The sequence below is a fragment of the Pavona decussata genome, unplaced genomic scaffold (genome assembly GCF_977016875.1).
Source record: "Pavona decussata unplaced genomic scaffold, jaPavDecu1.1 SCAFFOLD_27, whole genome shotgun sequence".
In the NCBI taxonomy this organism is placed as follows: domain Eukaryota; kingdom Metazoa; phylum Cnidaria; class Anthozoa; order Scleractinia; family Agariciidae; genus Pavona; species Pavona decussata.
The window spans coordinates 2,038,729-2,055,996 of NW_028145450.1; the positions used below are offsets into that span (position 1 = coordinate 2,038,729).

General features: G+C 37.9%; 1 pseudogene; it reads left to right on the top strand.

Moving 5' to 3' along the window:
• The first annotated feature begins 7,593 nt into the window (after nucleotides 1-7,593).
• Nucleotides 7,594-10,245, top strand: LOC146485293 (scavenger receptor cysteine-rich type 1 protein M130 pseudogene; annotated as a pseudogene).
• Nucleotides 10,246-17,268: the final 7,023 nt, after the last annotated feature.

A 17,268-nucleotide genomic window follows, 5' to 3' on the forward strand; every position in this document is an offset into this window, starting at 1 on the left:
TAAGGATCAAAGTAGTTGAACGTCTAATTGCACGAAAGAATATAAAATGTTCAAAAAATTATTGGGGCACCGAAAATTGATTTGAGTGGTTATCGATGGTTTTTGCGGCAAGAAATTCTAAAATTATCATAGTTTTCTCTTCCTGCGGAAGTATAAAAAAATATGTTTATTTGATATAGCATCATTTACTAGACAAGTTAAGACCTTAACAAATAAACTGACTGCCGGATTGCCTACAACTCACGGTCTGTTGTTAATCTAGCAAGATGTATACAAAACAAACAAGATGTTAATAAACTACAGGTTTGCAGCCAACGAAGTGAGTCTGTGGTTAACAACCGACGAAGAGTGATAGCTCAGTCAAAACGAGAATTCTGCCTCTCTTATGCTAAATACTATTTATCTGGTAATTTTGATGTCCATTATGATGAAGATTTAAATTCACAAAAACTGTTTCAGTTCAATAAAAGGAAGTCTGACGTCAGAAGCCCAATTATCGCTAAGAAGTGAGAAACTATAAACTGATCTACAGGATGTGTTCTGGAAATGAGACTTTATTGTATGATAAAACTATTTGTTGGATAATGTTAAGACTCTTGTTTTGGTGCCTTTATCTACCACCAAGCTATGAAGATTATAACTAATGCAGAATACCGCGTGAAATTATAAAGTTGTAAATTTGTGGGCACAAACAGACGGCAAAAATCAATTTGGCTTTTGCAGAACATCAATCAAACTCGGCGTCTGTCATTGTTATGCTAACTAAACGAAAACCATTTATTTGATTGTTTTAAGCGCTGCTTTCCTGCGAAAAGCATACTTGACTCCTTACTCTTCAGGAACGTGCACCATGGTGAAGTCAGGGGTGCTACAAAATCGTCCAAACGCGATTTTCTTGCTTATTATTTTACATGAAATTCTATTCAATACCACAGCGGTTTTTGCTGCTGAAGAAAATTCTTGATCTGGTTACTTCGTAACGCGGGAAAATAAGCGACTGCTAGGTCATGTTATTAAACGGTTTGGATCTCCAAGTTTAATGTCCTGCAGCCAGTCATGTCTAAGAAGCTCATGGTGTACTTCCACAAACTTTAAGGAGTCTTCAAAGCTACGTGATAAGGGAACTTGTGAACTGAACAAGCACGACAGCGCAGCCATTAACGAAGACACTGAGCTTGTTGATCAACCAGGTGTTAGTTTCTCAATATTTCTAAAGGTGGGTTCACGTTGACTTAATTATTTGGAAAGCGCAAGAACTCATCATTACATATAGTGGATACAAAGAAAGCTTAAAATTTGAGTTGTTCATCACACATTCCCATAAAACATGGGCACCAAACATGTTTATTTTAGTAGATATCTGTTATGATGGTCCGGCTTAAGAAATTCTGCGTTTTCTTCGGCAAAATGTCAGCTAAAAAAAAAAAGGCCTTATCACGGTTTTCAACGCCATATTGACGAGTAGGCAAATAGGCTTGAAATAACAGTGTTTGTATCGAAATCCGATGTCAAATAATTTTCATAAAACATCGCTTCTGAAAAATTCATGAATTCAAAACTTTTGGCACTAGGAAAAGGATTTTGAGAAAAAAAAATTGGAGGGATGTAGCTGTGCCAGAAAGCGTCCAGTCGTGTTTTAAACTTTCCATAAATTTGTGTGTATAGCGAGCCAGCCGTGAACTGCTACTAAAAAAGGTTGGCGGGAAAAAATACAGGGAAATGCATCGAAAGTTCAAAACATGACTGGACGCTTTCTGGCACAGCTGCATCCTTTCAATTTTTTTCTCGAAATCCTTTCCCTAATGCCAAGATTTCCAATTCATGACCTTTTCAGAAGCGATGTTTTATGAAAATTATTTGACATCGGATTTTCATACAAACACGGTTATTTCAAACCTGTTAGCCTACTCGTCAAAATGGCGTCCAAAACCGTGATAAGGCATATTTTAAAACTAAATAATTTCCTTCTTTTTCTTTTTCTTTTCTTTTTCGAATGGCAAATATCTTAATAAACATGCGAACAAATGATCAGCCAGTATTCTCATAAAACCAACAACAGTTAATAACTTCCGGGAATAAAATTCCGTGTCCTTAATTGACTCTCTGCAAGTTAAATTTCAGCCTAAGCATGGGAAAAGATCAAACCTTTTTGCTTACCATGAAATGTCTGTACGAACGGGACAAAATGATCTGGAAACACAGTAGACAACATTTTTAATTAAGTATTTTGCTTTAATTTTGTTGCTGGATTCCCCTGATAAAATAAAAATTTTGCTGTTGTTATACTTTTATCTTTTTTATTACAGGGATGCCTAGTGACCGGATGCCTAAACGGAGGCTCTTGTTTATTTGACAACGAAAAGGAAACTTTGTCCTGCTCGTGCAGACAGCCGTGGGATGGAGAAAATTGTGGCGTCAATAACGGTAACGCCTTCACGAGTTTTAGCCTAAATTTTTCATCTTCGTTCATAAAACTGGCTTGCGGACTAAAGAGCCGTTGTCAGTAACTTTCAAGAATTCGGCGACAGAAGCGAAAATTGACGTTTTTGTTACCTTTTCTTAAGATATTTATTTATTTATTTTTTTAGCGTTTCCTATTAAATTTCACATCAGTAAGTTGATAGATTACAATGGTCATTAGCAAATATTTATAAAACCAAAATATTTTTCTCCTTACCCCCTCCTCCCTCCCTAATTTGCTAACCTAGCCCCACTCTCTCTCTCAAACGTCTTTAAACCGCACAACGATTTGGCTTTGAATTGGGCGCGCGCTCTGAGCTCAGAACTAAGTCGTTAGAGCTAGCGTTTCGTTTGGCTTCCTTAAGCAAAGTTTACCTGAGGACATCATTAAGTCTAATGAGGGAAGAAGTCTTACGAGTGCAGCGTCCTGCCTCGTCTAATATCCTCCTTTTTTTAGTTCTCTTTTTGAGCTAAACGGGTAACTTTCAGTTACTCGGGCGTGAACTATAAAGAATAGTATGTTGTGTGCTTTGCTTGAGGAAGTGACAGTCTTTGGCTTTAAAAAGTAGGTCTTAGGGATGATGTCTATTCGGGCAACGTGAAATTTCCGCGAATTGTTGACCTAGCCAAAGACTTAGTATATTTTTTGTGGTGGAAAAGGACGCTAACCCTTCCCTTTTCAAATGTTGATTTCAACATCCGGGACTTAAGCTGATATGGAAAACACTAGCAAGAATGGGCATGGATTTTCTCTTCAAGAAGCGTGAGTTTGAAAAGCTATCCGATTATTTTTCGCCGTTATAACTGTAGCGTTGTTAGGCTAGCGATCGATCAATCGAGAGGTGCGATTTTGGTCGGATTTCCGGACTCAATGTCATAAATAATTTCCAGATGTTCGTTCGGCGTGATTCTCTTTACGTCTTGAATTTACAATGAAGACGGAAAATCAATTTAAAACGCTGTCTTGCCCCGATTAAAACCGCACTTCTCGACTAATCGATCACCAGCCTAACAATGCTACAGTCATAATGGCGAAAAATAATCGAATAGCTTTTCAAACTCACGCTTTTTGAAGAGAAAATCCTTGCCATTTCTTGTTTGTGTTTAGTCCTATAACTTTAAGTCCCGGATGTTGACAAAAAGATTGGAACGGGGAACACATATGGCGGTTTTCAACAAGAAAATAAACTAAGTCTTTGGCCAATTTAAAATTTCCCCATAATTTCATCTTGCCCGACTAGAAATCATCCTTAAGAGCTACTTTTTAAAGCCAAAGACTGTCACCTCCTCAAGAAAACCCCAAAATATGCCAGCCTTACTCCAAGCCCGAGTAACTCAAATTTACCCGTTTAGCTCAAAACAGGACTACTGGTAGCAAGCATATTAGACGAGGCAGGAACTGCACTCGTAAGACTTGTTCCCTCACTAGACTTAATGATGTCCTCAGGAAAACTTTGCTACAGGAAGCCAAACAAAACGCTAGGCGAAGCGAGTTCGTTGTGCCTTGTATAAACGTTTGAGAGAGAATGGGGCTAGCTGGGCAAAACAATTAAATGAGTCTACATCGGGTATTTTCGGGGAGGGGGGGTAAGGAGAAAAATAGCTTTTGTCTTAAAAATGACTGCTGGTGACCCGTGTATCGTACATCCTTAAACTTAATGGGAAATGAAAAAAAATGAAAAAAAAAAAAAAAAACAGGTTATATGTTAAGAAAAGTTGACAAAAATCATAGATTTCTGAGTGTATGTTCTTTTCAATCCAGACAGATATTATTAGTATTTAGGCTCAAATTGTTCAGAACGGCTTGATATTCTCCTTTGTATCATTAATCACTTCAAGATAAACTGTAGTAACCAAATAAAGAGATAATAGTGCCTCCACCAGTTAAATTTTAGGTAAGAAATCATGTCAGTTTATGAGTGACACAAAGCAAAGGCTAACTAGTTCCTTGCATTCATCATATCCTGAAATAACCTGTAAAGTTTAGCCTTTAGGCCCTTCTACTAACAGCAGTTACATTGCTAGACAAAACAACTGTGATTTACAAAAGCAGGGCTAGCAAGAAAAGCCTATCTTTTCATCATTCCACTAATAGGAAGGAGGGTATATGGGGGGAGGGGGGGGGGGGGGAAGGTAAGCAGATTATGAGCCATAGGACCTCCGTCACCCAAGGTATGAACAACGACAACATACCTGTAAACGCATACTTTTTCATTGCGCAGGCATTCCTTTGTATATGACATTTATATCGCTTCAGATTACAATGAGTGCCAAGGATTCTCCCACAACTGTCCACTGAATTCCACTTGTGTGAACAATAATGGTTCTTACAGCTGTCGATGCCCTTCTGGATATCGTCTGGATGGAAACAATTGCACAGGTTTGTAATTCCATTGCGCACATCCGTCTTACTCCTTTCAAAACAGCTCATTGAGCCTCTTAACTCTGACGCAACCCTACGAAACCAGAAAAGAACAGCAAAAGAATGACGGAATAAAAAAAAATAAACCAAAAAGTAAATAACAAAAAGTAAACAACTAAATAATCAAATGTCAGGAACCTATTATCGAATGCTTTCTTCGTGTGTATTATAACGTGTATCTCCGATCACTCAAGAATGTAAATTCCTTGCATTTTTCTACCAAACTATTGAATCAGAGAAAAATAAATCTCCATTTAATTTTTTTTTTTTTTTAACAGATGTGGACTTGTGCCAGGTGGGATCACACTCCTGTCATGCAAAGACCAGTTGTATCAACGTCCCTGGTTCGTACACCTGTCAATGTATTGGCTATGCAGGCGACGGCAAACGTAACTGCGAAGGTACGTTTTCCAGCGTATTTTAACCGTGCTATTACTACTTATATTTTTTTTTAACGCAAACCGTTTTTGAAGGGAAATTTCTTCCTTATTATAACTTGAGTAACTCCAAATTATTGTTTTATATTATTTGGTTTTGCTGACGCATTTTGATTACTTTTGAATTTCACTATCAGCAAAATAATCCGGGCTTAGAGGTCATTTACCTTGAGTAACAAATTTCTTCGTTTCCTGATGTCACTTAACGCTCAGCAGTATTAAATATTTTGTGGCAAAAGCTAGAGACAGACAGGATTTGATTCGCATTTGTGCCTTCTGTTGTTGTGCTTTCTGTTGTACTGTTAGCTAATTCGTAGATTAATTACTTTTAGTCTGGTAACGCCTTCCCATGATCAGGCGCTTGCGTGACTTACTCATGATAAGATGATAGCTTTTTGTTTTTCCCTGTTTTTGAAGGGGGGGATATGGGGAGTTGGAGGGGAACGCGAGAGGCGTTCTCTTTTTTTTGGAAAATGTAAACAGCTATCAATCGTAAATTAAGCCATAATTACCACACTGCTGTTTCTTTACAGCACCTTTGGTGACAGCTACCACTTCCTGTACTGAAGGTAATGTACTGGTACGTTCGACCAACACAAAAGGTGTAATACAGACATACGATGGCCGCTTCTACCGGAAAAATGCTGATTGTCGATGGAATTTGTCTTTAAACACATTGCTCCAACTCCACTTTGCAAGCTTCAGGACGTATTCATCCGCTGACTACTTAACCATCTACGATGGTGGTTCAACGTCCTCTCCTATAAATTGGTCGACTTAGTGGACGCTCTCCCCCTTCTCCCATTGCGAGTTCTTCGAACAAACTTTATTTGCAATTTACATCGGATGGCTCAAATCCAGATTACGGATTCAAAGCATTTTACAGAGGTATGGTGCAGTTTCTCAACATTAGCAAGATTCATTGCAAAAACGGCTTGTGTACCTGTCCGCCAAGTAAAGCGTATTCCAGTTGCTAAGTAATCCTGGCTGGGTTTAAGACCTGGCGTTTACCATCGGGTGTTGACTTCATACAGAAAATACTCGGAAATAGAAAACGCCTTCGCCCTCGGTTGCATTTGAGCCTGGCTTTGCTTTTATTGAAATTAAACCTCTGAAATTTGTAAGCCATTGTACCAAAATGATACGTGTATAATAAGGTCATTCATTTTTTCCAAAAGTTGATAAATGAAAAATGAAACTGAAAGTTGAATTTTTTGTTTTTGTTTTTTGAAAGTTGATAAATAAAAAATGAATTTAATGTATGTTCATTTTCATTTTTCTTTTCTTGAAAAATGAAAACGTATGTTTAATTTTCATCGTTCCGACCATTGTGCGAAACCAAACTTCAACAAACCCTCATGCATTATACATCAAAATGCAGATTTCGAATTTGGCGGTAGCAGACCATTCTGAGCATGCGTGTTTCAGTCCTAGGCTCAGACTCTCTGCCCTATAAATATTTCTCAAAAACGCCTTGTAAAATATCCTCGAACGGCAACACAATAGCGCCTATTTACACTTTATTCATTCATTCATTTATTATAATATTAACAAAAAGTTGAAGTACCGTACAGTCCTCACCTGAACGTAGCGAAGCTAATCGAGACGGGTGGGAGCCAAAAGCTAAGTGCACCAAGCTAGACTTCCAAAAGCAGAAAAAAAAGGAATAGAAAATTACAATATAATATAATATAGGAAAAGACAATTATACAATACAAAATAATTATAGAAGACAACATAGGAGAATAGATAGGCGATTTAGGTGATTTCAATTCCGAAGCTTAGTTCAAAAAAAAAAAAAAAAAAAAAAAAACATTTGAGTGTGCTAAAGTTGGAAATGGTTATCGTCCATTTTTGACTTTCAAATTACACACATGCGACCGTTTTGAATTCTATGACATTATACATTTGTTAGGAAGCAACCGTTTAACTTCATCCAAAATGGAGGCGCTTCGAAACTTTAAAATGTAAAGAAGGCAATAATAAAGTCCCCTTTTTAAAAGCATTTGAAATTAGACTGTATTTCCCAAATTACGTCTCTTAAGTGTGAGAATTTTGCTTGGGCATTTTACGGTTTAGCAATCATGTGATTCAACAAAAAAAAAATTTCTCCACTAATTATTTGATATCTTAAAGAATTTTTCAACCTTTAATGTCACTTTTCGCCAAACATTTCCCAAAACTTTAAATTGTGAAAATCAAGGGATAAAAATGTCATCTCTCTTTGTTCTGTAAACTTGCGCAGGAAAAAACTGAAACGAAAACAACAACAACAACAACAATAACAACGGAAAGGTTATGCCTCAATAGTCCGTGATATTTACTTAATAATTTTTCTCTAATGTTTCCATTTTAGCTATCACAACAGGCAGTCTCCGTTTGAGTGGTAATTCGTTAGCCGCTGGTAGAGTGGAAATATTCTACAATAATCAGTGGGGCACTATTTGCGATGACGCGTGGGATATAAATGATGCCAACGTGGTTTGCAGACAGCTTGGTTTCCCCAAAGCTTCACGAGCCTTCCGTGGCGCTCATCACGGCCAGGGATCCGGTCCCATTTGGATGGGTGATGTGGCCTGTTCAGGAAGCGAGTCATATCTATACGACTGCAGACACCGTGGATGGGGAAAACATGTCTGCACTCACAGCAGAGATGCCAGTGTTGAGTGCCTCCCTATCCGTTTAGCAAATGGGAGAGCTTACTACGGCTGGGTTGAGGTTTTCTACAAAGGAATCTGGGGCACAGTGTGTGATGATATCTGGGATATTAATGATGCTCACGTGGTGTGTCGTCAGCTTGGTTTCCCAAGTGCATCATCATATCCCCATGGTGCGCAATACGGTCAGGGATCTGACCCTATCTGGATGGATGATGTCAGATGCAGTGGAGGAGAAGCTTCGATATTTGATTGCTCTCATAATGGCTGGGGAGTAGTTGGCTGTGGCCATCACGAAGATGCAAGTGTAATTTGCAACACCTAGTTTTCGCTAAAAGTAAGGACTATATATGATATCGTGTGCAGTTGTGTTAAGTCTTAATAAGTAGACCAAGACAGTAGCCAATAACCTGACGCTCTTTAATTTGATTATATTTCCTTTTAAATCTGCGTGAGAAACAGTACTCCTTACACTTTAATTATTCTTTAATAGGATAATAGTTTCTCCTCTTTCAATGACGATGGCAGGTGTTCGGAGCGACTTAGTGATTTAGATCAAGGGCGTTAAGGGTTGACTAAGACAGTCTAGGAAAACTAGACTGAAAAAAAAGGAAGAAAAAAACGACTTAATTTTGCTTTTTGCTTAAAAAAGATAAAAAAAAAAAAGAGAAATTTCTGTTTTTTCTAGCTTTTGTTTAATTAACAAATAGATTCCATTTTGCCGTGCGTCTGTACTCTGATAACGCACAGATGACGTCAAAACGTGGTGAGAGCAAAGAAGTACGCTACGAGCCGCAGGCGAGTAGCGTGACTGATGTTCTTACCACGTTTTGACGTCCTCTGTGCGTTATCAGAGTACAGACCCACGGCAAAATGGAATCTATTTGTTTTATACAATAACCAAGACATTTCAACACATTTCGTGAGCGAGCATCGCGTTGTCTGAGCTGAGTCAAAAACTTTCCAGCAAACTCAGTTTTGGACTACTGATCTTCTAAATTAAAGTATAATCCGAAAGAATTTCACTAACAATATTTTCAAAACTAACCTTTATTCCAGAAGGAAATCCTGACCTCAAAATATTACAGCATGTAAGTCGCTTCACTGCGATTTGTAATCGATTACTCGCCATTACCGGATTTCTATCGGCGACATATTTCGACAAATATTTGCTTCCTTTTCACGTGACAACAAAGTTCTAGCTTTCCTATCCTGGTTGAGGTCACTCTCAATGGTCTTTGTCCATTTTTTTAATGGACAGTTTTCTTTTCCTCAGAAAATTTGCCTGTGTTTGTCCGCTTCTCGCAAAAACAGTTTGTAAAACTTTGTTGATCAGTCGCTCTGGCTGGACTCTAGACTCTGATCACGTGCGCCGGTCACACCACTCGATGACGTCAATCGTGCGTCTATACTCTAATCACACACTCCTCCAGACCAATCAAAACGCGAGTTTCACACAGTTCATTGTATAATAGTTTATAATTATCAGTATCTTTTTAATTTGCTGAAAGGAATTACTCCTTTACTGAATACCACATTACAATCAGTTAAAAAAAAAAAAGATCGAAAAGAACGAGGCCTTGTTGAACTGTATACAGCTATTTCGAGAAAACCTTAAGGAGATATGGATAGTTTGTTAATAAATTAGCCAATCTCGGCTATGGCTCATGTCTAGAAAAAGTAAATCAGAGGGTCAAACGTTTTCCATCCATAGTACTGATATCCAAATTAAAAGCTTTACAAATACCTATATCCTTTTCAGTCCGTTGTTCAGGGTAAACACGAGGGTTTAACATCCCCGACAACAGTAATTGCATTGGCTGTGTTTTACTGTGTTCAATCATCAGACTACAAACAGGTTTAGAATAAACTAACAACTTCATATTAACGAGCCATAGGTTTTGCCTAGGAAAGCATTGGGCGCTTGAATCTTTTGTTCATTGTGATTAGTTTAAATAAGCGCTCTTGTTGATGTTTATGAGAGCGCTTTCAAGTATTAAGTCAAGACGTGAAGCTTTTTATTAATCATCTGTAATGCCGGATTACTTATAATGTTTGATAAAAACTTTGGACAGTGATTGGTAAATTTAGTTGTGTGGCCAGTGGATCCGATTAATTAGTGTTGGATTGACCGCCATACAAAATGCGATAATTTTATTTCCACACTGACCTAGTAAGACCTAGTAAGGTCATAGAAATACATTTGATAAACAAAACAATAGCTATTAATGTAAGAACAGTTCCTTGAATGAGTAAATTGAATTGTTTATTCCTCTTCAGTCTGCCTTTTTTTTTTTTTTCGTTCCCGGGAAGAATCAAATGCCTTGGTGTAAAATGTTAACGTTTGCCATAGAGATCAAAAATCCAAATTTGAGAAAAACAAGGGCTGTAAAAATTTTGTTGCCCTGGAAAAAATAATGTCACGTGATCAACCAATTATCGCTGATCAGACTGTTCCAGATAAAGTTTAGGAAAAGTCAATAAGTTAAGTAATGTTCGCCTTGATATAAAAAATAAATTAATAAATAAATAAATAAAGTTATTTAATGCTTAGAAACGTGCGTTTCTCAAACTCCCGAAACCATTTTACATACACAAAATTCATTAATAGAAGTTCAATTTTTATAATTTTGAATGCAAAAACTTTGTTAGTTTTCCACTGATTAAGAAACACATTGAGTTACTTTGTACGAAAAATTGCCGTCAATCTGTAGAAAATTCATATAAAGAAATACCTTTCAGCCCCAAAAGCTCTTCGAGAGCTTTGAGAAACGCACGGCAAAGCCGATTTGATGAATAATTAATTTCTTTGAATTAATTTATACTTCTTCAAATCTGAAACACACTAAGCCCAGTAAAGATGAGGGTAGAAAAAGGCCAGGGTGAATTCTAGCCTGCAAGACAGGCGCTTTATAAGCCAAGCAGGGAGAACGCAATATTTCGCGCGCAGCGCGACACGATCGCGAAGCGCGAGACGAGGGGAAGAGAAAAATAAGGCGCCTGTCCGCAGTCCATTGTTCTTGCTGTTTCTTAAAAGCTCGACCGTCCATCAGGTAGACGGTCATGCTGATTGGTCAATTAGTACCACGTGATGATGTCGTAGCGTGCTCAAGATGTGTAAACAAAAAAATGCGGCCTTGAGTGTGGAAGAAACGATAAAAAGTGCTCTCGAAAGTTTTCCCAATATCGATTGTTCAAAGGATAAACAGAAGAAAGGTATCGCAGCACTGCTTCAGAAGAAAGACGTGTTGGGCTTTTTACCAACAGGATTTGGTAAAAGCTTAAACGGCTTGCTCTTTTCCAGGATCTTTGACAATTATGATTTCCTCCCATAACTCAACAAATTCTTTCGCCGCTTCAATTCTCTGGCATGTAAGGAAGGATACAAGCATAAGCAAAGCCTGATAATCCAAGTCTTCGTGAGACATCAAAGAATTAAAGTGAGCAGAGAGCGAATTGATGAGAAGATCCAAATACTGCAATAAAACGAGCGAGCGAAATTATTTTAAACTAGGATACCTCGCAAAAACAACTACCCGGTCCTCTTAATCTAAGCTATTCCTTTGGACAAAAACCTGAGCAGAGGCCTCAAATCACATCAAAATTTGTTCTAAACCAATTCAAAAGAAGATTTAAAGTGGTTTGAGACTACAATAATTATTCGATGAACAATAACTGATCCTCAATTTAATTTATATCAAGCGTAAACAACAAGGTAATAACAAATCTCTCGCTCGTGTCGTAATTACACAATTACCAATACCTTAGTTATTGTTTGTGTTTTTTCTACTAGAACATTCACCATACCTCGGATTTCCTCATCCAAACGCTCTGCTCGGTTTATTTCTGATATACTTTCATTGGCTGGCAAGTTCTCTTTACTCAGCGATAACTTTTTTCTCGCTCTTCTCTGGTAATGAACACGATGAGAATTCGAACCATCCACGGAAACACATGGCCCAGCGCTTGGCGAATTCTTCGCTAATCTTTTCACCGACGGATTCCTTGGCGATGGCCCGGCCTGAGCTGCCTGCTTTACTTCTTCCAAAGTTTTACATGAAGTTAAAATGCCGCTAGCGCATTTCGGACACGATCAACTGGACAGGCTTGAATAGCCCTTTTCACGGTTAATTTTTCTCATTTGCATTACAATGTTATCCAACGTGGATGCGAGGCAATTTCGGGCTAAAACTAAAAAAATATCCCGAAATTGCCTCATATACATGCTACATTTCATTGTAATTCAAATGAGCAGAGTTAACCGTGGAAAGGGCTATTGTCTTGCACAAAAATACCGTGCTCCGAGAGCAGATTTGACAGCTGAACGCCCTTGCATTCTTGCCTTTGGGTTACGGAAAAAAATTGGAATTGAACTAGAATTTTGCAGGAAAGGTTTTTGCAAAAATCTACATAAAGAATGAAATTATTTAGGTCCGTAAACTTTGGTAGGAGTTCGCGAAACCATGGAAGCATGAAACAGTCGTAACTCCTCATTTCTACTGCAATGCAGACGCGTCGCGCCAGAAAGATGACAAGTTTCGCGCGATAATGGGTCGTGTTTTTTTATTGGTTCTGTTGACATCACCGTGGTTACTTTTATTGGTGGGCATAAGTGGGCGGAGCAGAAAGAACAATGGACTGCGGACAGGCGCCTTATTTTTCTCTTCCCCTCGTCTCGCGCTTCGCGCTCGTGACGCGCTGCGCGCGAAACTGTATCGCGTTCGCCCCGCTTGGCTCATAAAGCGCCTGTCATGCAGGCTAATTCTAAACAAGGACCAAAGGCGAACAGAAAAAATTAAAAGGGGAGGAGAAGGGAAACAGACAACATGTTCATACGACGAATGTAACTAACGAATGACCACTGTGGTAGCAAGGTCACAAATAGTTAACCCCGACAACAGATATGGGGTTCAATTAATTGAAATGCACAACCCCCAGCCCTTGCCTGTGACGCAAACCTCGTATGTTTTGTTCGAATGCATAACATTGTGATAACGGCTGTCGAATATATTCTTTCAACACTCGAAAAGACCGAAACAAAAACATAAACATTTTATTTGCCAGCAAATATTTCCTTTCATATTAACCCTCTGGAGGAGGGTCCCTATAAGGGACTTTACCGGAAGGATTTGCCCGAAAGGGGTACCTCATTCAGAATCATTAGGTATATAGAAGGGTAGGGATTTCTTGAGCTGAGGTCCAAAAAAGGGATGGGGGAGGAGTATGGAGTGCCATTGCCGCCAAAATTCAGCCATTGTTATTTTCCTTTATGGTGCTTCTGTTTTCGTAAATGGTGCCTCTAATTTTGTAAATTATGCCTCTGTTTTTGTAAATTGTGCCTCTATTTTTGTTTATGGTGCTTCTGTTTTCGTAAATGGCGCCTCTAATTTTGTAAATGGTGACCACATTTTTGTTTATGGTGCATCTGTTTTCGTAAATGGTGCCTCCATTTTTGTTAATGGTGCCTCTGTTTTCGTAAATGGTGCCTCTAATTTCGTTTATGATGCCTCCGTTTTCGTAAATTGTTTCGCTGTTTTTGTAAATGGTGCCACTGTTTTCGTAAATGGTGCCTCTAATATTTAGCGGTCTGGGAACAACTTTCGGTTGACTTAACCAAGGAAGACTGGGGACCAGTAGTCATCATTATTTATGGGTTAATGGATCCTGAATTTTAGTAACTGAACAAATATCTTAATTAGAAGGGCGACTTTCTCATGTGATACATAGGTAAACTCGAGACTAAACTGATGTTACATTGAGCGCGCCTGCTGTTACCCTGGATGCCAGAGGTTTTTTCTCGCGTGCGACGAGGAGGCCAAAGACACGGGTCACTTTGAAAACTAGAAACCGGAAACCGCGCATGAAAAGACTTTGGCACCCAGGGAAGCCACGTTGAAATAAATTGCACGAATAATTTTTTTAACGAATGCGGGATTGAAAAATACTACAGAATAACTAGGACGTCGTAGCTAAGGATTGCAGAAATTATCCACGCTATTTAAATAAATGATGACAATCTTGTAAAAAAAGTATTTTTATTTTAACTTGTGAAGTTTTTAATACTTTCTTATTATAATGTAATACTGAAGATTTTACAGTGTATAAATAAATAAAGTGTAAGTATGAGTATAAAGAGAAACTATTTATTATCATTTTCCTGATTCAAAACACTGTAGTTCACTCCATGTTAAATCCGTTTTCAAATGAGTGTCGTAAAAGCAAAACCGAAGTTGTTGGTCAGCAATGACATCAGGCGCAAACAGCGCAATCAACCTATAAGAAACCAATTTAGATACATGTAAGCGGTGCCAAGCGCTGGAATAAAAATGAGTGCGTTTCAGGGTACCATTAAGGCTTGGTTTGACATTTTCATTGGCTTAAGTTGACTCGACCCAGTTATTTTTTGGCGGTACCATCCTACTTTGAAGCTCAATGGTATCCCCACCTTTACTTTTATCGTATGTCTAACATATAGAATGGATAACACACAGATCAATCTACAATGTAGCAAAAAAAGTTTGGCGATCGGATTAAATGTCACGTGGTTATAGTGCCACGCTCCTTTGAGGTCTGAGTCGAAATTTTGCTGTTGCCGGCTTTTTTTTTTTTTTTTTTTTTTTTTTTTTCGTGAAAATCTGTCGGCCACACATAGTGAGCATTAGTGCCTTGCGCTGAACAGAGTTTCACCAAAATCGCAAAGACCCAATTCGAGAAATTTAGTGCTTTCCAAATTTAGGTCATAATTTATGTAAAAATGATAAGCAAACTTTACACGATTATAGCTAATGAACTATGAGATTTATTCCTTAATTTTGGAGATCTTTATAACAGATGGGTCCTTGCAAGTCAGCAAAAAGCTATAGTGCCTTGTAAATGCGCCCGATTTCGAGCAATGCAAACATATAGAAATAATAGTTTTAGCTATTTGTTGACGTTTGTCAGCGTTTAAGAGTCCTTCTCACAAAAAAAGCATTTCTTAAAAATTCGTATTTTTTTCCTTCATTTTTTTCAGGGCCCCATTGAGTAACTACTACCCGGATTCTGAATTCCATGGTCATTGAAAAACTGTGAAATTATCTTCTATAAGCCCAAACTTGAGTAAACATTGTAAATTGTTAGCGTTTTGGCTGAGTTTGTGCTTTGGGAGTTTTCTATTGTTCGAGTCTGTCATATTACAGCATTCTTGTTCATTCTTGGTCTTGTTCATTCTGGGTAAATCATAAACACTTTAATTTATTTTTTTAACCAGTGACTGTCCTGTGAAACAATTGGATTGGAACCGAAAGTGTAGTTTCTCAGAAAGCTGATCAGATTTCTGAGAAATGTATCAACAATTGCATTTAGAAGGAACCTATTGAAATTTAATGGATGACCGCATTCTTGCCTATCTAGGAGATTAACTGAATTCTAGCTTAAAATGTGGTTCTGCAGGGACGTTTGGACAACTCATGTCGGTTAGGTTTGGGAAACCTTATGAAACAGAGGCTACGTCTTCGACAGAAATACAAGCTTTACTGTCAGGGTGATCTGCCTGTTGAACATTAGCCACTTTGGAAATAAACAAATGGGTCGAATGAGCTCCATAAGATAAAAAAAAAAAGGAAAAAATGGCAACATAGGGGTTAATTTTTGCTTTCTGTCACCATACCGTGGGAGACGGGAGTCTTGTTTGTCGATGATATTTGAATTCAGTTGACGCAATGAAAGTGTATCAGCCAGAAACAAAAGTATTTTGTGCTAATGAGACATGTCCCGGAAAAATATGATGAAGAATTTTTAATTGTAAGCTGATTAAACAAGTAGCGAAATGAAAATAAATTCACACGCAATTGGGATTGGTACGCTCTATTTTGTTTTGTATGAGTAAAAAAAAAGCCTGCAAAAATACATTAGTTAGAGACAATTCCTTTGCTTTCTGTCACCAAAAGGGGAGCCTGAAATCTATAAAAGCCAAAGAGTTGTTGTGTAGATTCTGTTAATGCTGTTGAAGGGGATCAGAAACAAAAGTTTAAAAAAATGCTATGGACATGTTCCTGACGAAAAGTTTTATTTGTTAGCTGATAAAACAAGTAGCCGAATGAAAATACACTCACACGCAATTGGGATTGGCACGCTCTATCTTGTTCTTATTAGTCAAGAGTAACTTTAAAGCCTGGTTTAACAAAGGTCACTAACCTCCATTGGACCGAACTGTTTTGACAAAAGGTAAGTCATATAAGAGTGCCTTTAAAGCCTTGTCAACCACTAGGGAGCTATTTGACAAAGTGTTTTAGAACTGATTTTATTTTAACACAAAAGAATCTAGACTGCGTACCCTATGTAATTGTTTATTTGTAAAATACTGAAAACCGAAAGCGATACCAAGTAACAACATTCTTTACTTCAAGGTTGGTGAACACAAATTAAATATTTGAACAAAAGCTCCGAGATAACTGAAGGGTCGGCTTCAGTCACGTAGCAGGGATGGGGTCTTGATTTGAGATGCCGTGCGAAGTGTATTTGTTATTTAATTCACTGTCTTCGAAAAAATCCTTCTTGACGTTTTTGAAAATTAAAGATAGACCTCAGGCTAAACAGTTTGATTGAAGCATGAAAGACTGAATTGTCGAGAGTTGCAAAAGCGCCCTGTGTGTACAATCACAGGTAGACTCAGAAAATTGTAGGAAGCTTCACTTACACTTTGCACTAAAAGAAAGAAAGAAAAATCAAAATATAAAATATCCTTTTTTTTAAACCAATTTGTAGCATTGTTTTGAAATGACAGAAAAACATGGAATACCTTTACCCTCTGTGCCCTCACTCCCACCCCCACGGTAGTATGTCTAAGGAATTTGTTGTAAAAGACCGATTGCGTTCACAGAAATAGAGATGTGATAGAAAAAGAATAAGAAAAAAAAAAAAACACAGTTGAGAACTAAACGAAAACAGCCGTTTTTATTCACCAGAAGCCCACCCATCTCACTATACTACTAAAATGGTTTCGAGTTAGCTCTCACCCCCCACCCCCACCCTGGAAAAATAAAACCCGTTGACTGACCTTAGCACCCACATTTCGTTTAGTTGGCGCTCCATGGATACTTAACCTGTTCGAAAGAAAAATGTGTTAAATTTTCATCTCTCAAACAGGAGAGATCGTAGAAATTGAGATTAAAAGCCAGCAAAATCTTCACGTCATGACACAAATTTTTGCAAACGTTAAAGCATCTAAGAAGTCTAAGAATTTAAAATATTTCAATTTTTTATGGCTTTTGGTATATTCAAGAGAAAAAAAAGTAGAACCAACTATGTTTGT